Genomic DNA, 24,232 nt, shown 5'->3' with positions numbered 1-24,232 from the left:
GAAGGATTTAAGTGCAGAGAAATGCTCACTTTCTAATAGTAGCATTTCTAAAATAGTAATATAAAATCCTACTTCACCAGTCAGCAGGATTTTGTATCACCATTCTGGCCATACTAAATATGACCTTCCTACTCCTTTCAGATCAGCAGCTACCACTCAAACAATGTATGAGGGCAGCACCAAATGTAGCCTATGGAAGGAACAGGCCTCACAGCAGTGTGAAAATGAATTTAGGAGTTTTACACTACCAGGACATGTAAACTACACAGGTACATGTCCTGCCTTTTGCCTGCACAGCACCCTGCCCTATGGGTTACTTAGGGCATACCTTAGGGGTGACTTATATGTAGAAAAAGGGGAATTTAAGGCTTGGCAAGTACTTTTAAATGCCAAGTCGATGTGGCAGAGGCAGGCCTGAGACATGGTTAAGGGGCTAGTTATGTGGGTGGCACAACCAGTGCTGCAGCCCACTAGTAGCATTTAATTTACAGGCCCTGGGCACATGTAGTTCACTTGACTAGGAACTTACAAGTCAATTAAATATGCCAATTGGGTATAAGCCAATGTCACCATGTTTTAAGGAGAGAGCATATGCACTTTAGCACTGATTAGCAGTAGGAAAGTGCACAGAGCCCTAAAGCCAGGGAAAATGAGGTCAGAAAAAGAAAAGGAGGAAGGCAAAAAGTCTGAGGATGACCCTGCAGAAAGGCCATTTCCAGCACCTGCCATTTCTGTTTCACATAGTGCAGCCTGGCAAGGTGGTTTGCTGCTTTGCAGAGGTGAATGTAAGTATGATAAATATGCCCCTTAGTATTAAAATAAATCCCTAACTTGGCCATAATCAATTATTTCTATAAGAATGTTAATGAGGCATGAGATGCCTACAGGGGGTGCTTCTCCGCCATGGCGGAGGTGCTTTGCCCCTGCCAGCAGCAGCAGTTGCAAAGGTTTTACAATAAAACCATCATAAACCATGTTTATTATGGTAAACCATAATAAACCATGTTTATTATGGTAAACCATAATAAACCATGTTTATTATCGTTTTGTGTAAAAGGGGCGGGGCCACAGGTGATGACAGGGACGGAGTGCACATGTATGTTTGGCCGGCCGTCTCGGGCCGGCCAAACACACATGCGCACAGGGCTCTCTCCTAACTGGCACTGTGTTGCTGGGTTGGAGACAGCAGGCAGACACTCCCACTTTGCCTCGGATCACCCAGCAGGGCACTCCGTCCAATCCTAACACTGCTTTCATGCTGTCAGCAACAGTGTTAGGATTTTCCCCAGGGCTGGCTGGGAACCTGTGCCTGCAGGTATAAGAGCCAGAAGAGCGGCGCAGCGAGGAGGGTACTTTTTTCAATGATTATTTTGTTGTTGTTGTTCTCTTACACCCCACCACGCACTGCGTCGCCCTTCCCCTATCCCCCCCCCCCCAATCGCAAGCTGCAACTGGTTGCCTATTTCTTTGTAAAATTAAATATGAGAAAGTGAGTAAGTACCTCAAAGCAGAATCAATTTGCAGTTGATTTAATAAAAATAATAATGTGTTGAATATGGAAAGGGGCAAGTGGGAATGTGAATGAAATGATACATGCACCAATATGAAACTTACACTTCAAAGCACTGGTAATTGCATTGTCCTGCGTCCAAGTTGACAGACTGTACGCTACGATGGTTGGCATGCCTGTTTGTGGATTCAAAGGCATAGTTTCTACCATGCCCTTTATTTACTCAGAGTTATCTGACCGTAACACTAGTGATGGAACAAGAGTGCTTTTGGGTCTGTTTTATAAGTATTGAAAGCAGCAGTGACATTGAAGACCCTCCGAAAAACCGTAATTATTTTTTATTCCTCCATGGCTCTACTACAGCAGGTAGCAGCTGCTCTTAAAACAATAGCGTGGCTCTCTGGCTTGACAAAGCCGCGAGGTAAACAGTGACTTTCTTTGTTCTTGAGGGATAGAGTTACTGATAAGCTGACATTAAAAATACATCTGAAGATTAGATGCATCTGTGCGTATTCATCAGGCTCCCAAATGGAATTACTTTTAGCTTTGCAGTTTCTCTTTATACAAGGGATGAAATGCATAAAGTTTGAAGGGCTCATTATTCATTATATATTCGTCGTAAATTATAGTTATGCTAGGTACATATGCATTAACAAAACACAAACAAACAAAATGACCCATCTGCCCATCAAATATCCTTCTCATTGTTGTTTTTGTTTCCCACTACAGCTGTGTGTCACAGACAGTATTGTAACCTACGCTTAAACAAATATTTAGAATGAGGTTTTTATCCACCACTTGCTCGTGAATTGATGCCTTTCCTGTTTATTTCAATTGCTGCTGCTGATTCGATGTCTTTATTTTATGCTATGTGCATTTGTATGACGGTCATCAACCTGGCTCCTAAAGAAGGACGAAGGGGAAGGGATGGGATCTATTGGAATAGTTAGCTTTTCAGTTTGTTGCAGGATTTAAGGGCTGAGCTGTTGGCTGTGATTCTCAGGGGGAGGTTGTTCCAGGATTTGGGATCCAGGTATAAGAAAGAGAACCTGCTGGCTCTGTTTCTTCAAGTGCTGTAGAGTTGGGCAAGTAGGAGTCGTCTGAGCAGAGGTTTCTAGTTAGGGTGTGGAATTTGATAGGGCTGTTCAGGTAACTGGGGCCTAGGTTGTGTATCGCTTTTCCTGTATCTGTGAGGAATATAAAGAGTGAGCATTTGTGAACTGTGAGCCAGTGAAAGGTTTTTTAAGTGTGCTGAGTTATGTGTGTGGAGTGGGAGTTTGAGCATAAGTCAGGATGCAGCACTTTGAATGACCTGGAGTCTATTTGTGAGATGGGTAATGCTGCCTGTATAGAGTGTGTTCTCATAGTCCAGCTTGCTAGACACCATGGAATGCATGGCAATTCTGCAGGTGTTGAGCGGGAGCCATCTGAAGATTTTTCTGAGGAGCTTGAGGGTGAGAAAGCAGAAGAAGATGATTGTGTTTATCTGGCTGGTCATTACAGCTGCTTGTACACTATTATCCCAAATTTCCCGTCTTTGTTAGATGGGTTGGGTGCTGGTCCTAGTTTGGCAGTCCACCAGGCCTGGCTCCCCAAGGAGGTGTGCTTTCTGAAGAGTACCACTTCTGTTTTGTAGGAGTTGAGCTTTAGGTAGTTGGTCTTCATTCATTTGGCGACTTCAGCCATGCAGGTGGTAAACTTCATCTAGGCATTGGGGGATCCCTATTGTTGTGTTTGTCCCATTCCTAGAATATTAGGATATTAGCATCAAGGTTCGCCATTTTGCCAACAAACTAGCATGTCACACATTACCAGAAAATTAAGATGGCCTGGTACAAACTCTCTCTTCTGAAGAAAGTGCAACCATTTATTTCAGAAAGTGATTCGGAACTTTTGTTAAAGCCCTAGCTCCATATCCTCGGAGACTCCACACTGGCTCCCCTTAAGGACACCTGGGCAAATCGTCTGCTGGTATGCTGGGCAGTGTGCTCCCTTCCCAATTTTATGATTGGCTTCTTTGAGTTTTTGGGCTGACGAGCTCACTGAGATGCACCTGCACTCTGGGAGGGGTACAAAAAACAGAGAAATCAGTGAGCAGTATTGCTGGCACCCCCAAGTGTAAGGTGCTACTCTCTGCTGAAGAAGGACAAATATCCTGAAAATATGTCTAGATATACCCAGCCCTGGCTGCACCAACAGTGGTGAATACTAAAGCCTCTCAACTAAAGTGAGTGTTACCATGCACTGTGTTTACCACAATGCATTTGGGAGAATTGTATGCTGGTATAGCTGGTACAGAAACCTGAGAGGACTCAGCAGCATTGCCAGCATCCCTAACTTTAAGATGTTTCTCTCTAATTAAAAAGGAAAAATATCTGGAAACATTAAATACATGCCTAGAGATACACAGCCAACCCTCCTCAGAGTGACGCAAAGAAAACATAAACACCAGGCAAGGCTCCGGAACAGATGAAATGTTTCTTGAGGTACCAAGGTTTATTCGCAGGCCAAGGTAGAAGGCAGACGCACATCCCAGTGTTACGTCTTACAAGCTGGTATCTTCTGCCCTGAAGCATAGAAGTCAGGCACTTATATATGTTAATAAGTGCTGTCACAGCACAACCCCAAAAGGGGACACAGTCCAAACATGGGCACGCACATACAAAGGAAATGCTGCATATACAAAACTTAAAGTCCATAGTGTAAAAATATACATAATGCAGTGTGAGCGTGAACACGTGAGCAGACAACAGGAGGTCCCTAAAGAAAAGGGGGCTGGGTTTCTGACTGGATGAACTTAAAGTGTGAGAACGAGCTAAACTTAACAACGTGGCTTGGAGAGGTTTGTTTGTACAACAGGCATAGGTGTCAGAGAGGTCAGTAGGGAAGTCTTACTGGGATTCAGATAATGGAGGAGAGAATTTTAACTAAAGTATCATATCGATAGGTACATACATGTGAATATATATTTTTCCCAACAATATATCCTTTTTGATAGTAATATCATACTTGATTGCAAATATATATATATATATATATATATATATACATTGCGGAAGCATAGTAATAACGTATCAATAAAATACATATCTTCGGATGGCATTACACATTTTGTTTAGATGAAATACATATATTGTCATCTAGATATACACCTATGAGGTATTCATTATTTAAACATAGACTTAATGAAATGCTAATATCCAATACATTCATGTGTTATGGGTCTATGGCCATTAAATCAAACATTTCTTTATGTGCCCCCTCTACATCTTGTTGTATTCTAAGATATCTGTGGGCTAGCTCCTGCTCTGTAGGAGGTGGAACTTTAACTGCAGAAATCGAATAGCTGCTCTTACTACAGAATTGCTGGAACATGGCAAAAGTTATAGATATAGATATAAAGTCTTTCTGTCACTCAGTTCTAAGCTACTTTCTCTAATTGTCAGTGAAGCAATGGCACGCAGTGTGCTGGCCTCTGTTTCTCCTACTGGTCTGCAGTCGTTTTGTTCAGGGGCCGCTTCATGGACCTGCCCTGCGGTGTCCTCTTCAGTCTATCTTTCTGCAGGTGTGACCATCACCCTTCTTCGAGATTATGTTGTGTGCTTCATTCAACTGCATCAGTTGGTGTCACCTGACACGTGATGAGGAGCTCTCAGTGTGCTTCTTGGGAATGGTCTGGTCCGTCTCCCCCTTTCCTGGTATGTTGCGCTGCTGCACAGGTTGCAGGTGCTCATCTGTTGCAGGACGTCGGTCTTGGTTGTTGTTGGTGTGTATCTGCAGCTAGTGCTGTGAATCCACTCAGGATGTCCCTGTACCTTCACTGCCATCCGCGTCACCAGGAATACGAGGTGTGGTCCAGTCAACCTAGAACTAAGAGAAACATTTTTTATTTTTATCACCATGCCCATGTCTCCAGCTTTAAAAGGATGTGTGGGCTCTGAGGACAGTTGGGGCAAAGCTTCCTTCACCTGGAGATGGTGATGCCTCAAGACTGATGACAATTTTATAGCATAGTCAGAAATGTTTTCATCTGTCCACAGCAGTGCTGCTTGAGATGCTGGGAGAGGCAACCTCAACCCCACAGACATAGGCCCCCCCATCAGTACCTCATGGGGGGACAAAAGGGTTGTCCTAGATGGAGTGGCCCTTATGGCATGCAGCACTAAAGGCAGAGCACCAGGCCATTTCAGGCCTGTTGCATCCGTTGTTTTTGCTAATCTTTTTTTTTTTTTTATAGTGGAGTACATCCTTTCCACCTGTCCTGAACTTTGGGGGTGGTAAGGGGCATGCAGTTTTTTACTCTATTCCCAAACATTCACACATCTTTTGCACCACTGCAGCCACATATTCACCCTCTCTGTCGCTATTAATGCCCTGGGGGACCCCAAATTGGGGTATAATATCTTTCATCAAGCATTGCACCACAGTTGCTGCATCATTCTTCCTTGTGGGAAACGCCTCCACCCATTTTGAAAATTGATCCACACACACCAACAAATATCTGAATCCATTCACTGGGGGCATATAGGCAAAGTCTATTTGGACATTGGTAAACAGCCCCTGTGGTACTGGTAAGTGATCATGTGTAGCAGGGGAACGGCCTTTAGTATGTTGGGCACAGACAAGACATTGGGAGCAGAATTGTGCAGTGAAGGCTGTAATCCCTGGTGCAAACCATTCCTGTCTAATTAGCTCATTCATCCCCCCTTGTGGCATGTGAGTGGGTCCATGAGCAAGCCTTGTAAGGGGAAGGAACATACTATGTGGAGCCACAGGTCTTCCATCCCGGTGGACCCATAATCCCATAATTTGCAAACACCCAGCGTCAATCCACACTCTTTCCTCAGCTAGTGTTGCAGACCATTGTGCTTCCTTCACATCAGCTAGCAACAATTGCCTCTGAATAAGCTGAATTTTTGGAATGCTTTTTGCCATTAGGGGCACCTTTTGTACTGGCTGTAACATGCTTTCTCTTGCTGCAGTGTCAGCCATGGCGTTTCCGCTGGCTATTTTGGTGTTAGTCCCTATATGTGCCTCGTATTTTATGACTGCTATTCTCTTGGGTAGCAGTATTCCTTTTAACAAGTTCTTTACTAAAAGGCCATTTTAGATGGGGCGCCCTGCTGCTGTTATGAAACCACGATACTGCCACAGCTGGCAAAGATCGTGGACAACTCCAAAGGCATAATGTGAGTCAGTATAAATGTTAACAGTTTTCCCTCGGCTAGGATGCATGCTCTTGTTACAGCATACAGCTCAGCTTGCTGGGCAGATATGCCAGGGGGCAGAGCTGCACTTTCAATTATGGTGTCTACTGTTGTTATCGCATACCCTGCTATGTAATTGGTGTCTTAGTCTACTGGAGGAATCATCAGTGTACCACTCGTAGTCTGCCTTTTCTAAAGGTGTCTGTTGTAAATCTGGTCTGGGTGTGGTGCATGCTTCTACAACCTCAACACAATCATGGTCAGGGGTCTCATCAGAATCACCTATTGCAGGTAATAATGTTGCCAAATCAACAGATGGGCATTTCATAACCCGTGCGCCTGGCTGCCGAAAAATGCTGTGTTGCTGCTGATGACAACAACAACAGTACTGAATGTGGCACATAAACAAAACAAGGGTAGTCCATCACTATGGGAGCCGCCCTCATTACCATCACAGCGGCTGCTGCCACTGCTCTCAAACAGGCTGGATGCCCAGTCACAGCCGAAGGCAAAGTCACAGAGTAATACGCCACAGATCTTTTTCCAGAGCCATGCTGCTGTGTCAGTACACCATTTGCAATGCCATTTTGCTCTGACACATAGCAATGGAAGGGCAGTTTGTAATCAGGCAGCCCCAATGCTGGTGCAGTACACAATGTCCCTTTCAGTCTCTTGAAACATTCTGCAAGTTCATTATCCATACAATGTTGTTAGGTGCATATTGTAGTGTGCATTTCCTCAAGAATGCAATATAGGATCAGTACTCAGGGATCCACTGGCGGCAGTAGTTCATCATCCCCAGGAAGGACATCATTCTGCCATTCATGCTTTGAATCATTTTTATCCTGTCAGGTGATATGCAGCGTGTACCTTTGGATACCACATAACCAAGGTAAGTCACTTATTTTTGGCAGCACTGAAATTTTGACAATGAGGCTTTGTGTCCTCTCTCCTGGAGGTGGTTCCGCAGAGCTACAGTGCCTCTTTCACAAGCCTCAAGTGATGGGGATGCTACAAGGAGATCATCAGTGTACTACAAGATGACACTGCTGCCTTCCAGGTGTAGGCTGTCCAGGCCTCTCTTTACTGCCTGTGCATAGACCGTGGAACTCTCTGTGAAGTCTTGGGCCAGTCTAGTGAAAGTATACTGGGTATCATTTACTGTGAAGGCAAAGAGGTACTCACTCTCTGGATGGGCTCTAATACTGATAAACGCACTTGCGAGACTTAACTGAAACGTACTCTGCTTCTGCAAGTATAGAAGGTAATATAGTATTGGTGTCAGGCACAATAGGTGCTAAGAGAACCACGATGTTGTTTATCTGGCGTAAATCCTGTATGACTCTATATTGTCCAGTGTTGCCCTTGGGCAATGGAATTATTGGACTATTACAGGGCTATTGGTCTTTTTATGATACCCTGCTGTAAAAGAGACGCAATCACAGTTTTTATTCCCTCCTCTGCTTGAGGTGACAGTCTATACTGACACACAAAAGGTAGTTCCGCATTTTCCTCAAGCGTCACTTTATGTTTTTAATGATCCTACCTCATTTTTTGTGTTTGCCCAAACCTCTGAGTTCAGTTGTTCTAGGACCTTGTTTTTTAGTCAGCTGTAAAGTCATAGTCTCTTCAAGCTTGTCAAAAACTACAGCCCTGTCGTTTCTGAGCATACACAGCATTCAACAGCATCCTTCTCCATCTCCCAACACAGTCACAAATCCCAAAGGAAATGTAAAATTCTTAGTTACCATGGGGCCTAAATTGTTATGGTAGAATCCTGGTGCTACCGCTATAGGCATGTGTTGTTCTGAAGCTGGCCCTAACAGAATTGCTCTTCCTGTGGTCCTAGGTCAATGCTCACTGCTGCAGTTCGTGCTATGTTAATCAATTCTAACCTGCACTCAGGTGCTTGTAAGTAAATTCCATTTCTTGAAAGCATATACTGTTGCAAAAATTGTGGCAGATGAGGTATCTCCCCAGCAAATTGGTGGGGCACATCCATATTGAAATTAAGAAATCAACCATTTTATCTCCTACCTTAGTTGGAAACATTGTATTCTCTTCAGGTGTGTCAGATACCTCCATCATAAAGCACCAAGTTAATCGGTTTTCCGCTGCTTGGGTCATCTCTCTCTCTGCGTCATCCTATGTTCCTACTTGTTTTCTCTGGAAAGCGTTCCTTATGTAGTGCTTTTTCTTCTGTAAGCCTCTGGGCTTGTGCAATAATAACACTGATCCCTACTCTTGTCTCCTTGCTGGTATCCTCGTCCTCCATTTTATCTACCCTGTGACCCTTGATAGTGTTATTCAATAATGTAAGCCCTACCTTGCATATCTCCTACAAAGGTACTATTCCTCAAGAAAACAGCAAAAACTATGCCCTGTCCCTAACAGAATCTGCAATTCTTCCTTTATACGTGAGGGCTAGCATCACACTACACTGTTTGCACATGTGTGGAAGAGAGCCATCTCAAATGAGGACACAGCTGCAAGCCTCCCTACACAAAGCATTGTTTGCAAACCGTAAGAAATAAAAGCAAAACTGCTGAAAAGAAGTAGCCAGTCCTCCAAACTAGCTCACCCTTTTCATTTTCTTTAATATTATTACAAGTGGTATATACTAAATGTACAAATTGCATTAGTACAATTAAAAATGTACATGTATATGTACATATGTATCTCATATTTAAAATATGGTGATGACATGCAGTCATGCTTTCACAGTCTAATGTAGACCCTTCAGCAGTTTGCCAAGCTAAGCGTGTACATGTGTCACTTTAAAATCATTTAGATAAAACCAGTTTAATCAGTGTACTGCTAAAAATCTGCATACAAGGCGTGCTCCAAAGAATGGAGAGGGTCCAAGACACTGACTTCCTGTAAAAGTGCCTGATTTATATAAACGAATAGTACGAAGGGACTTAGCCGGAGGACATGAACCCTAGTCCTCCTAAAGTACAAATGTAGAAAATGGGATTATGGGAAAGTCCCTTATAATTAAACTCTTTACAGAGGAAGTCCAAATACTTGAAATTTGATGAAAAGTATAGTAAACACGATTACTTCATGATTGATCCACAAGTTCCTTATTTATTAATATAGGTAGAACAAATAGTTTCCAACGTAGGTAACATCAGTAGTGAATCCTGAACAACAACATATGAAACTTCAGCCAACACGTGTTTCGCCCCAAGGGCACGTAAGCCAGGGCTTTCTCAAAGCATTCAGGTAAAGTAAAGCAATACAAAACACTCTGTGATATATAATCATGCGGTCTGTTCTTAATCTCAAGGAACCAACAGCATGCCTGGAAACGCGTCCGTCTCCATGTGAAAAGCCGGGATGGAACTTGTGGATCAATCATGAAGTAATCGTGTTTACTATACTTTTCATCAAATTTCAAGTATTTGGACTTCCTCTGTAAAGACTTTAATTATAAGGGACTTTCCCATTATCCCATTTTCTATACTGCAAAAAATCTGGTGTAAAATAGGACTGCCAGAGTTGTCATTACTTATTTGTATAACTTTGAATGAGGAAATGTGCAGAGCTACCCTTGAGTATTTTTTTTTGGTAACAGCAGTGCAAGTCAGGGCTAAATACAGAAGCTTAGCATCTGACGCTTAAACCTGCTGTCGTAAATTCACATCCCCTGTCCCAGCACAGTTAACAACTGCTGTTTAGTGTTTTAGTGTTTGTCCTATGTGAGAGTCCCATCTGAGCTCTGCAAGCATGACTGCTTAACATCCACATTTTCAGTCTTTGGAAAGGTAGGATTTAAACTATGCTGTTTTTGTATTTCTGTGCAGTGCGCTCTCTACCACCAATTAACATCAGTAGGGAAAGGTAACCATCCAAGAACTGGCTCAAGAAAATTTAGGATGCCAGTATGCGCATAGAAATCCTGTGCAAAAAGCAGGCCAGGAGCTGGGGTACTTGAGAAACACTGCAGACATGAGGCCACATTGAAACTAAAGCTCACATTTCAATTTTGTCTCTAAGATACAGGAACATTGACATTGTTAGAGCTCAAAATCATTATATTTTGTACTCACCATATTTACCGATTTATACACAGAAATCTGAGTGCGTAATTTGAGAAAAATGACACAGAAAAGTAGCAGCACCTTAAAAGTGTGCTTGAAGCAGTAGAAATGCAAAACATTAACTGCTCCTTAATAAGATGTTATAACAGAATACTTATGAAAAGGATGATTTAAAATCATTATGTGGGCAGAATAATGCAATTCTAATGATGTGCCTTAGCCTTTCTGTTGCCTTGCAGTACACCATGAGAAGAAAGGGGTGCAAACATTTATGGGAATTAGTTACATAGCTGATATTTAAAGTAGTGATATTAGACATCATAAACATAATAAAAATGCAAAAACGATTTTAGGAAAATTTATTGTAAGAATAATTTACATGTGTGTATGTTGAGCAAACATTGTGGTAGTTGGCCATATTCAGCCTTGGTCATTACTGAATAATGTTTTAAAGTCTTTAAGCTGTAGTTTCATACTGTAATAAGTGTTTATTCAGAATTCATATTTTAGGTTGATCTCTTTATTGCTGCGAACATGATCCCTTGCTGAATCCTAGAAAGGTTTATTTTATCCTTTAGAGATAAGTAATTATTTCCCATCCAACCACAAATATATTTGAAAGATCTTTTTTTTTAAAGTAGTTTACTAAGTGCCCAGGGCCAGTAAATTAAATGCTACTAGTGGGCGGTAGTACTGGTTGTGCCACCCACTGTTGTAGCCCTTCAAACCTGTCTCAGGCCTCCCACTGCAGCCTGTGGGCGCAGTTTACTGCTACTTTGACCTATCATTTAAAACTGTTTGCCAATCCTTAAAAATCCCTTTTTGCTTCATAGACGTCTCCCCTAAGGTGGGCGCTAGGTAGGTGGGGCATGTACTTTTCAGTTGACATGTCCTGGTGGTGTCACGCACAAATTCTTTTTTTTTCTTTTTTCTTTCACTACTGTGAGGTTTACTCCTCTTAAATTGAGTGCACTTTTACCATTAAAGTCAGTTTTATCATCACTATGTTATAAATGTCACTCCTAAAATGTAGATATTTGTCTGCTGTTACAGTTTTGTGTGCATGAAGCCTGTCTTTAATACTCAAGGCTTTGTTACAGCTACACTCTGCTTTCCCTCTGTCTGTCCACATTAGCCCGCAAACTACTTTACATTTGTTAGACAGTCTGTGTCCTTCTTACCTTGCTCTATGGGGCTATCTGGTCAAAACATTTCTCTCCTGTCATCTGTTTAAACACTAGGGCATCATTAAGTTTCCTTTAGACTTGCTGCTGCCCATTGTGCCCTTCCCTCTCAATTTTACAATCTGGAAAAAATAAACACAATGGTTGTATCCTGCAAAAAAAATAGTTAAACAGGGAAAACAAATTGTTATGCAGTGGTGGATAGACAGAGAGATAGAGAACAGGAGCTGTTGACAATTTAAAGGCACAACATAAAAAAAAATCTTGTCTAATGCAGTGCTGCACTACTTTACATGTAATTCAAAAACATCGCAATGAAACATAGTGGCACATTTACACTTAAACAACACATAATTCAAAATACAGCCATTTATCAATGACAGACTATTTGTCTGTGCCCATTTCAAAATCATTTCCTGTATTCCGGTGCCAATGGATCAAATGCTTCTCAAGCTATACTCCACGAGGGTTTTAATTACTTAATTAATTAATTTATTTTCTCTCTGGGATTCCCGTAAAACAAAAACAAAATTCTCTTCTTTCTGTTCAGGATCTCCTGCGTGGTATTACAATTCACCATACGAATTTGCCACTATCATTTAACGCAATGATACGGATAACTTTGTTACTCCTCAGTCACCTATTTAAGAAAAAAATTATCTTCTGTCTGGCCAGATTCTCCTGCATGGTATTACAATTCGCCGTACTAATTTGCCACTATCATTTAACGTAATGATACGCATAACTTAGTTACTCCTCAGCCACCTATTAAATAGCCAGCTATATTTTTATTTACATTAATCCCCAGTTTAACTCTTAGCTAAGCGTTAAAGGCCACAACAGCAAGGAATTTAATTAACGTACCGTTGGTGGCATTTCACGCATCCCACTTATGACGCCATTTGTTAGGAAAATATTTTTCAACCTTCCTCAGAGTGACGCAAAGAAAACACAAACACCAGTCAAGGCTCCGGAACAGATGAAATGTTTCTTGAGGTACCAAGGTTTATTGGCAGGCCAAGGCAGAAGGCAGACGCACATCCCAGTGTTACGTCTTACAAGCTGGCATCCTCTGCCCTGAAGCATATAAGTCAGGCACTTATATATGTTAATAAGTGCTGTCACAGCACAGCCCAAAAAGGGGACACAGTCCAAACATGGGCACGCACATACAAAAGAAATGCTGCATATACAAAACGTAAAGTCCATAGTGTAAAAATATACATAATGCAGTGTGAGGATGAACACGCTGGACAGACAACAGGTGGTCCCTAAAGAAAAGGGGGCTGGGTTGCTGACTGGATGAACTTAAAGTGTGAGACCGATCTAAACTTAACAACGTGGCTTGGAGAGGTTTGTTTGTACAACTGGCATAGGTGTCAGTGGGTAAGTCTTACTGGGATTCAGATATTGGAGGAGAGAATTGGAACTAAAGTATCATATCTATAGGTACATACATGTGAATATATATTTTTCCCAGCAGCATCCCTAACTTTAATATGTTCCTCTCTAATTGAAAAGGAAAAATATCTGGAAACATGAAATACATGCCTAGAGATACACAGCACTGGCTGCACCAACAATGGTTAATACTAAAGACTCTCAACTAAAGTCAGTGTTACCATGCATTGCACTTAACAAATGCATCTGCACTAATGGTGTGCTGGAATGCCAGGCAGTGTGCTTGCTCTCTCTTTTTATGGTCCAAATTTACCCCAGCCTTGTAGAATTAGGCAATCTAAGAGATGGATTGAGTGCAACTGCCATACACAGACTGATTTCTTCCATAAAGTAGAAAATAAGAGTCAGATTTATGAAGCTTTAGGCTGTTAGCAACCAGTGAAATGCTTTTTGGCATGTACCAACCCTGTTTTGAGAGTGGGTAGCCTGTTATCGTCTCCCAAAATAGGGTTTGCAACTCGCTATAAGGAAGGGATGTGCCAAGGGCGTCCATGCCTAATAGCAAGTCGCACTGGTAACAAGGAATGTGTTGCAACTGGGAATGCAGTCGCAAAACATTTGCAGATTACCACCAACTTCAAGTTGGTGGCAACCATTCGCAAACAGAATGGGAATGCCGGTACAAAATGTTTTTAAGAGCAGGCAGTGGTCTTATTGCCCACCACTGCCTAATCTTGAAAAATAAAAATAAAAATTGTCATTTATTTTTGCAATGCAGCCCATTTTCCTTTTCAATGCAACGGGTCTCGCATTTCTCCAAGTTACAGTTATTAGCAGTTGTAAACTCTCAACCAAACTTTTCTTGCCTCATTAAATGGAAAAAAATTAGTGTGATTGCTTTGCTACAGTTCACTCGTAGTGAAACCTATCAGCAAAAGTGCAATTATCAACATAACCAAGAAAAGTGCAATTAACTATGTAACAGGGTCAATGTCATGCAAAGCGCTTGACTTCTGCCCAGCGATATCGCGCTGCTAAAAAAAGAGAAAAAGTAGTCCACAAACCAGACTGCAAACAGCGAGCCTCACATGTTTTCAGTAGGGCTAACCACCGGAAACGGCATGACGTATGCATGCCTTCCACTAATGAAAGCAAGCAAATTTTAAAAGGCAAGCCCACAAACCAATGAAAGACACTGACGTGACATGGACAGGGCTCCGAGCCCTTTTCTAAATACTACAGTGTCTGGCGAGCGATACGCATGTGCAAGCGCTTGCTAGAGCAGCCTCGACCCTAAAAAACTGCTTTATTGAAAAAGCAGTCACAGACATGGTGGTCTCCTGACCCCAGCAGGCCACCATCCTTGTGACTGCTGGCCATTCCCAATGGGTCACAAATTCCAACCCATTCAGTAATTGCAGACAGTGTTAAACACACTGTAGTACATAGCAGTTTGTGATTTCCTAATAGCGAATCGCAAAATTTGCTATTAGGAAATTGCAAACCTAATGCTACGTACATCCGGCCCTAAATGTTTACAATAATGCAAGGCAGAGTTTATGCTCACTGAAAGTAACATACTGACCTACACTCAGACAAGGCACTGGGCTACGCATCCTCATATAAAGCCTACGGCAGGGAGAGATCTGACTGACTTTGAGACATTTATTAAATGATGCTCAAGCACTTAGGGATAATATTTAACATATATTACTTATTGGAGGAGGGGGAAAATAGGGTTAAATGAAACTTCCAGAGAACATGGGTGAGAATTCTGCAGAGAACCATAGATGAAACAACGTGAAGGGAGATATTATTTCAAACCACAAAAATTTTTAAACACAGGGAAAACAATTAAAAATTTAAAAAAATCACACCCGACAATGTTTAAAAAATATATACCCCAATGTTAAAGGTAAGTGTTGGCAATGCGGTGGTCCTGAAGAATCAAACCTGCATCTCTGGTGGTCATGCACCAAAATGATACTTTTTGGAAAGAGATGCTTAGCAAAATTAAGCAAATAGTGAGCTTCCCTAAACAAGATACTCCAGATGTGATCTTAATTGGTGAAGGAGATAAGAGGGTGATACATATGTCTAAGGTACAAATAATACTTCGTCTACTGATTGCTGACAAACAGCCAATGGCCTTTAATGAGAAATGGACAAAGCCTCCTTCAGTGTTTGGATGTCACATTAAACAGTGGATTGTTCTAGGAATAGAAATAATAAATAATGAGTTACTCCAACAACACAAAAAGTTCCAAGCAATATGGCAACTATTGACAGATCATCTTACAAATATTGAATGCATCACAAATAGACATCAGCAATTAAGCGCGCTGAACCTAAATTACCATTGTGGGACTGATGCTCAAGGTTGGATAACAGAGGGTGTGACGACTTGCATTCAGGTCATCACTTCGGGAAATATGGTGGTTGGGGGGCATGAAAATTGGAGGGGGTGATAAAGCTAAAGGAGCCACTATTCTAGCTTAATAAAAATGGTTTTAAACAAACAAAAAAAAAAACACCATGAAGAAAAACCAACTTTTATATATTAGCTATATCATCCCTAAAGAGTGCCCTGAAACCCGACCAGGCTGAATGCTTTCTATACAGAACACCCCTTCCTAATTGCGACTCGCAAACCCTTTTTGCGATTCGGTAAATACATTACTGAATCGCAAATATGGGGCTGTACATCCCAAATTGCATTTTGCACGTCGCAAACGGCCATTTGCGACGTGCAAAATGGTTCGTACATGTGGCCCAAAATCCTTATGGCTCCTTATTCTAAAATAACCTAATTCGAAAGTTCTGTAGAATGATCAGTAACCCACCTTGCTGCTACTTGTGAGTACCTCTCACCATAACTCCAGGAAACTTGCTGATATTCTCAGGAACTAAATATGTACAGATATACATTTATATTCCAATAGTATGTATGAGGCATTCTAAATAGCCTACTTAACAGAGCATATCACCTAATTCAATTCAAGCCCCCAAACATTGCCTTTGAATACGAATAATTGGGTCTCTTTCTATCATAACGTACATGCGTGGTCTTAATTTTCAAAAGAAACAACTGTTACTGTTATCATTTAGAAAATAGGCATACATTAATCAACACCTTTGTCTTTTCAGGTTTTCCCAAACAACTAGGTGGTCATTACAACCCTGGCGGTCAGTGTGAAAGCGGCGGTAAAACCGCCAACAGGCCGGCGGTAAAGAAAATGGAATCACGACCGTGGCGGAAACCGGCAACATAGACAGCCACTTTAACATTCCGACCGCCAAGGCGGTACAAACAAACACCCCTGCGGTAACTGCCAACAGACAGGTGGAACACAATGTACCGCCTACATTATTACAACAGTCCAATCCGACACCTTTGCTGGGGCGGATTCACCGCAAACAAAAACACAGCGGAAACAGGACTTGGAAGGGAAAACGCTCACCTCTACACACCCCACGAGGATTCAGGATGCCATGGAATCCGAGCTCCAGATTCTTCCAGCCTTTATCTTCCTGCTCCTCTACCAGGAACAACAAAGACGGCGGCGAAGACCACAGTGAGTACTGCACCTACGACACAGGGGAGGGAGGAGGGAAAAAACAGTGACACACACACACAACACTCCCACCCCCACCCTCACCCACTACAACACACACAAGTACATGTTGATACATTACATTAACAACCCCCATCCCCCCCTGGAAGAATGCATGGACAAAAGGAAATGAGTTGAACAATTGTAATATATTCAAATACATTAATCAAAAATATATAAAGATATTTACACTATAAACAAATATATACACCAAGAATACAAGTCCAAGGTATTCGACCATCATAGTCCGTGGACCACTGGGCCCAAAATGCATGGGCGAGGCCCATACTCAATACCCGAACAAGACGGAGAGAACACTGCTGTCGCATCAGATAGAAGTTAAACAGGCACCTCAGGGGGAAGGGAAAGGGGGGGCACCTCAGCTGGATGAGTGCACGACGGCAGATCCACGAGGGGGCTCCATGCCCACTGCTTTATCCTGGGGAGTGCAAAGCCACAGTCTCTCAAGTCTCTTCAGTGGGTGGTTTGCCCATTGCTTTATCCTGGGGTGTGAAAAACCACAGTCTCTCAAGTCTCTCCAGTGGGTGGTTTGCCCACCGCTTTATCCTGGGGAGTGCAAAGCCACATTCTCTCAAGTGGATAACAGTCTCCACTGGTTCTGGAGGGGGCTTTGTGCCCAGAGTGCTTCATCCTGCCAAGGACTGAGGTAATGGATGTATCTCTCCACTGGTTCTGGAGGGGGCTTTGTGCCCAGAGTACTTCATCCTGCCAAGGACTGAGGTAGCGGATGCCTTTCTCCACTGGTTCCGGAGGGGGCTTTGTGCCCAGAGTGCTTCATTCTGCCAAGGACAGAGGCAGTGGATGCCTTTCTCCACTGGTTCTGGAGGGGACTTGGTGCCCACAGTGCTTCATTCTGCTCGTGGCAGCCTCAGTAGCGTCGGAATCTTTGGCGCTCACTGGCCTGCGGTGCTTGTTGCGGCCGTGTCCTGTTCAGCAGTGCTGGTGGTGGCGGTGTCCTGTTCAGCGGTGCTGGTGGCGGCGGTGTCCTGTTCAGCGGTGCTGGTGGCGGTGGTGTCCTTGGCAGCGGTGCTTGTGGCGACTGTGTCCTGTTCAGCGGTGCTTGTGGCGGTGGTGTCCTTGGCAGCGGTGCTTGTGGCGGCGGTGTCCTTGGCAGCAGTGCTTGTTGCGGTCTTGTCCGCAGTGCAGGTTTTCCCAGACTTGCCTGTTTTACTGTGCCCCTTCCCCACCTTGGATGGTGGTGCAGCTGGCTCCACACTCCCAACTGTACCCCTGGGAGCGGCTTTGGTGGAAGATTTGTTTCCTCTCTCCCGCCGGGCACTGGCCAACTTTTTGTGCTTTTGAGGTGGGGGACTGTCCGTGCTCTGGCTCCTTGGCACACTGGCTGCCCTGCTGCCTGGCGCACTCCAGAAGCCGGTTACTACTGGCACCACTGTTCCCGCAGATGTTGTGGCTGACGTGCTGGGATGGGACCTGGAGAGGCGGCCCCTAGGAGACTGAAGGGGTGGGGGAGGTGAGGGGAAGAGGTCAAGGTTGGACAGGAAAAGTTTTTTGGACACACTGGGACAGGTAGATGGAGGGGGTTTGGGAGTGGAGGAAGAGGTGGTGGTTGTAGGAGGTATACGTTTGGTGACTTTGGGTGAAGGTGCACGGGCTGGAGGCTGTCGTGAGGTGGATGGCTGTTGGGTGGGTGTGTGGCTGTGTTTGTGTACCTTGGGAGGTGGGCTCACAGACACACTGGGAGAGGACACAGGAGATGTGTGAATGGTAGTGGGGGTGGCGACTGCACGTGAGTTTGGTGTGGTGGTGGGTGTGCTGGTGATGGAGGTGGTGGCTGACAATGTAGTGCATGCAGGTGTGAGTGGAGACGAGACAGGGAGGGAGGAGGGAGACGAGGAGGAGGGGGACACAGTGGAGGCAGAGGCTGTTGGTATGTCTGCATGTGTATGATGCTTGCGTGAGTGCCTGTGGGATGTGTGGTGCTTATGTTTGCCTGAGCTTCCCTTGTTTGTTGAGGTGTGTGCATGCTGGTCTGATGGTGTGCTTGGGATAGGCTGAGGTACAGGGGTTTGGGTCTGGGTGGAGAAAGTTGGAGGTGGGAGGCTAGAGACAGGGACATTGGCTGCCATCAGTGCTAAGGCCAGAGTCTGAAAAGCTCGCTGATGGGCTGCCTGACCAGAATGAATGCCCTCCAGGTATGCATTGGTCTGTTGCAACTGCCTCTCTACACCCTGGATGGCATTCAAAATGGAAGATAGATGACCCAGTGAGTCCTTACTCTCACCGAGGTGTCCCATCCTTCTTTTTAATACACCAGCAGACACCTATTAAAAGTGTAGATTACATAATGGTAACTGCCTAGGTGTTTTTATCTTCCCTTAGCTTAGCTGGATCCCACTAACTCCAGATAAAAAAAATTATGCACTCCCTCTCGTTCCTTTAACAATGAGGTTGAGTCCGCCCAGGTGGCACTGTCCTACCTGGGTGGGGCTAGGTGGTCAAATGATGAAGCATGACACTATATAGTGTGTGAGACCACCTAGTCCATAAAGGAAATACCCCCTCCCCTCACTCATCGGCATCCCACAGCACTCACACTCCACTTTTTCACACCCAGCGAGGTCTAGGAGCCCGCGGATAATCTCTTGTGGCTTTAGCTCCATATCATTGGTGGACCCCATACTTTTTTGTGTTGATTGGATTCAAAATGGTAGACTGCCCAACAGTGAGGGACCTGAGGAGGTCAATGGTCTCCTCACTGATGGCAGCAGGGGTGACAGGGGCAGGGGCTGAGGTGAAGGAGATGCCCACCCTCCTGGGTGAGCGGCCAAGGTGCAAACACTGAGGGACTGCTGGGAGGGCGGTGCTGGTAGGGGGTTGGCGGCTGTACATGTAGATGCGGGGGGCACAGAGGGGCCCACCACCACAAGGGAGCTCCCATCAGAGGAGGAGTCCGTGTCGCTGGTCTCAGCTCCTGTCCCCGCCGTGGAGCTCCCCTCGCCCTCGGTCCCACTGGTGGCTTCTGACTGCGTTGTGTCACCCTCCAGGGCCATGTGGGATGCAGCTCCCTCCTGCTCCTGTGCCACTGCTCTTCCGCCTGATGATTCTAATGCAGACAAGCCCAGGGAGACCACAAAAAGGGGGGGGGGGCAGAAGAAAGACATGTTGAGTGCATGCCATACCGCTACCGTTGGCGGACACTACAGACACAGAAGTCCCCTGCACTGCGCCGTGCACTTGGAGTTCCCTAATCAATCACAGGGACATGGGTTACAAGGCTATGCCCAATTGCTGCACACATGGATGTCACAGGAGCCTGACTAGGTGTAGTTGGCTCTGTACACAGGTGGGGTGGGGTGCCACAGGGCCTGCCTTAAGAAGGGAACTTGCCTACTAAACTCGCCCTGGCCTAGGGGAACCCACAGCCCAACTCCCCTACCCAGACACCTACAATGCGCGCTGAATCAGCTGAATGAGAGTGCACTCACCCCCTTGTGGCTGCTGTGATGCCCTCAAGCGCCCATCCAACTCCGGGTATGCCACCGCCAGGATCCGGAACATCAGGGGGGTCATGGTGCAACGGGCACCCCTCCCACGTTGGGAGGCCATCCCCAGCTGGGCCTCCGCCGTCTTCTTGCTCCAGCGGCGAATGTCCTCCCATCTTTTCCGGCAGTGGGTGCTCTGAACAGAGAGAAAATGGCGGTGACGTCCGCGGCGGTGCGTACCGTCACCACCGCCGTACACCGTCATTGGCTCCTCAGACCCATAGGGTCCAATGTTAACCAATGCAGGATTGCGCCGCGGTCTTCGACCGCCTATCGCAACGGTGTACAACGCAGCGCAGTTACCTCACATCCCCTTGTCCCAAATTACAGGTCAGGCAGACGCCATTTCAGGGGGCCACATGGCATTATTTTTGACTGTGTCACACATATATAGGCATTGCCTAAACACTAATACAGCCATATGTCGATTTGAAAACATTTTCTGATTATGTTGTGTTCACGTACCTCAGTGTTGGTTGACTCTCTGCTCGCAGTTCTCCTCCATAGAGCACATCCGCTGGGGCAGGTGAGGAGATGGCGGCATCCTCCGGTGTACAGACTGCTGGTAGACCTGTCGACAATGGAGGAGCAACATGTAATTATCACCTACAGACTTGATCGTACCACAATCCTGGAACTGTGTGCCCAGTTGGAGCCAGAAATGATGTCAGCTACCCGCCATCCCACTGGAATCCCCCCTCTAGTGCAGGTGCTGTCAGTACTCCATTTCCTAGCAAGTGGGTCTTTTCAAACAACAGTGGCCATAGCATCAGGGATATCCCAGCCTATGTTTTCCAACGTGTTGTCCAGGGTGTTGTCGGCCCTGCTGAAACACATGCGGAGCTACATCGTTTTCCCTCAGGTGGAGGATTTGCCTACAGTGAAAGGTGACTTCTATGCCCTGGGACAGATCCCCAACATCATAGGTGCCATTGATGGGACACATGTGGCCTTGGTCCCCCCACGCAGGAGTGAACAGGTGTACAGAAACCAGAAGAGTTACCATTCTATGAATGTGCAGATGGTGTGTTTGGCAGACCAGTACATCTCCCATGTGAATGCCAAATTTCCTGGCTCGGTGCATGACGCTTATATTCTGCGGAATAGCAGCATCCCGTATGTGATGGGCCAACTCCAGAGGCACCGTGTGTGGCTATTAGGTGAGGACATGGACCCAATACAGTGTGACTAGGTGTCTGGGGATGTCCCTAAGAGTTAGTGTGTGTCTAACAGTTGTCCCTTGCCATTTGCAGGTGACTCTGGTTACCCCAACCTGTCATGGCTACTGGCCCCAGTGAGAAATCCCAGGACAAGGGCAGAGGAACGCTACAATGAGGCATATGGGTGAACTAGGAGGATTATAGAGAGGACCTTCGGCCTCCTGAAGGCCAATTTCAGGTGCCTCCATATGACAGGTGGTTCCCTATTCTACTCACCAAAGAAGGTGCGCCAGATCATCGTGGCCTGCTGTATGCTTCACAACTTGGCTTTGCGACGACAGGTGCCTTTTCTGCAGGAGGATGCTCCAGATGGAGGTGTTGTGGCAGCTGTGGAGCCTGTGGACAGTGAAGACGAAGAAGAGGAAGAAGAGGACATAGACAACAGGAACACGGTGATCCAGCAATACTTCCAGTGAGACAAAGTAAGAAGACAACACTGCCTGCTACATCTGATTTAATTCTTCTACCTCTCATCTGTCTGTCATTTTCACCCAGTGTATGGACACTGAGTTGTCACTTTCCCTTTCGATTTCACAGATGTGGGTCCCACTGTGTGACCTCTGCTTTGTTTCTGCCTGGACTAGAGCTGTGTGACATAGGTATGTTGACATTACATTGGATATAGCATTTTGCCACTGTTACTGCTAATACACATTTTTGAAAGCACAGACCGACTCCAGAGTGTTTTGTGATTTAAGGGTGTTTATTTAAGTGCTAAATAGTGGAGGGGGTTGTAAAATGGTCAGGGGTGATGGTGGAGTAATGTCCATGGCAGAGTCCAGTCTATTAGTCTCACAGGTGCATTGTCCAAAGTGGCATAGGAAGTGGAGCTGGGGCAGTTGATGGATGGACAGGGTGACAAAGTGGGACAGAAGGAGGACAATCAGGGTGGTCTCATTTCTTGGCAGGGGTCTTGGCATTGTTATCTGTCTTTGTCCTGGATCTCAGGGCCCGTTTGTGGGGTGGTTCTCCATCTCAAGGGGGTGGGGTGCTGGTGCTGTGGTCCTGTGGCAGTGCCTCCTGTCCACTAGCACCAGCGGATGTGGTGGGCAGTTCATCGTCCAGGCTAGTGTCAGGGGCCACTTGTTGTGCCACAGTGTCCCTCCTGGTGTTGGCGAGTTCCTTCAGCACACCTACAATGGTGCCCAGGGTGGAATTGATGGATTTGAGTTCCTCCCTGAACCCCAAATACTGTTCCTCCTGCAGCCTCTGGGTCTCCTGAAACTTGGCCAGTACCGTTGCCATCGACTCCTGGGAATGGTGGTATGCTCCCATGATGTTGGAGAGGGTCTCGTGGAGAGTGGGTTCCCTGGGCCTGTTCTCCCGCTGTCGCACAGCAGCCCTCCCAGTTCCCCTGTTTTCCTGGGCCTCTGTCCCCTGAACCGTGTGCCCACTATTTATTTATTTTATTTTTATTTAATGCGTTTTTATATAGCGCGGACTTTACCCGAAGGTGTCAGAGCGCTTCACAATAGGCAAAGTAAAGATACAAGAGGAGACAAATTACAAGTGAGCCTGTTACAAAAACAAGCGTTACATTACAAGAGGCAATCGTGATAATTGTGCACGTATCAAGAGCAAAAAATAAACGAGGTAGCAAACGATACGTTATGAGAGGAAAAAGTGACGTGTGCAGGTTACAAGAGTAAATAAAGTACGAATAGAGGTAAAAAAGTTGCAATCAATGGTAGACACTCAAAACACTAAAACAATAGTTACGTTACATGAGGCAGTGGTGGCCGTTGTGCATGTATCAAAAGCAAACAAGATATAAGAGGTAGCAAATGATACGTTGAAAAGGAAAGGTGCCGTGTGCATGTTACAAACGAGTACAAGATACAGGTAGAGGTAAAATACTGCACTAAATGGCAGACACTCAAAACACAAAAACACCCTGGGAAGGCACTTCTATAGGCATGGAGAACAGAATATCCTATAATGGAAGGACTTCCTTCTGAAAACAGAGGGCTTGAATTAACTTAGGAAGTGTCTTTGAAGGAGGAGAGCTTTGAGGTCAGTTTTGAAGGCCTGGGAAGAGGTGGTGGTCCGAAGCTGAGGCGGAAGTGAGTTCCAGATTCTCACCGCGTTGCCTGAAAAGGATTGGGCCATCAATCTTTCCTTCTTGAAAATGGGAGGTTCAAGCAATAACTTTTCTGCATTACGTGATGGTCTGGAGCCCCCAGAGAGTTTCAGTTTATTCACCAGGTAGCGAGGGGAGGAGGAGTGCAAGGCTTTGTGGGTGATACATGCAGTTTTGTAGATAGATCTTGCCTCTATGGGAAGCCAACGGAGGGTGGATAAAATGGGTGTGATGTGGTCGCTTCTTTTGGCCCCATATATGAAACGAGCTGCTGAATGGAGAATAGACTTCAGGGGGGAAAGGTGGGATTTGGGAAGGCCAGTAAGAAGAGAGTTGCAGTAGTCCAATCTGGAGAGAACCAGCGCTTGGACCAGGGTTTTAAGGTCGTACTCCGGGACTACCACTGACTCCAGGTCCCTGGTGTTGTTGGGGTGGTGGGTTAGCCT

The 24,232-nt window shown here is 45.1% G+C and overlaps 1 long non-coding RNA gene across 1 annotated transcript in view; it reads right to left on the bottom strand.

Annotated features, from left to right (window-relative positions):
* Window positions 1-4,543: 4,543 nt before the first annotated feature.
* LOC138258877 (uncharacterized) overlaps window positions 4,544-24,232 on the bottom strand; it is a 157,648-nt gene continuing 137,959 nt past the window's right edge. The window contains exons 3-4 of the long non-coding RNA XR_011198594.1: window positions 11,945-12,069; window positions 4,544-5,380 (exon numbers count right to left, since the gene is read on the bottom strand). This is a non-coding gene — a long non-coding RNA (uncharacterized lncRNA). The remainder of the gene's footprint in view (window positions 5,381-11,944; window positions 12,070-24,232) is intronic.

Source organism: Pleurodeles waltl, chromosome 2_1 (assembly GCF_031143425.1).
Source record: "Pleurodeles waltl isolate 20211129_DDA chromosome 2_1, aPleWal1.hap1.20221129, whole genome shotgun sequence".
NCBI classification, from domain to species: Eukaryota; Metazoa; Chordata; class Amphibia; order Caudata; family Salamandridae; genus Pleurodeles; species Pleurodeles waltl.
This window is presented reverse-complemented; position numbering and strand designations above follow the sequence as displayed.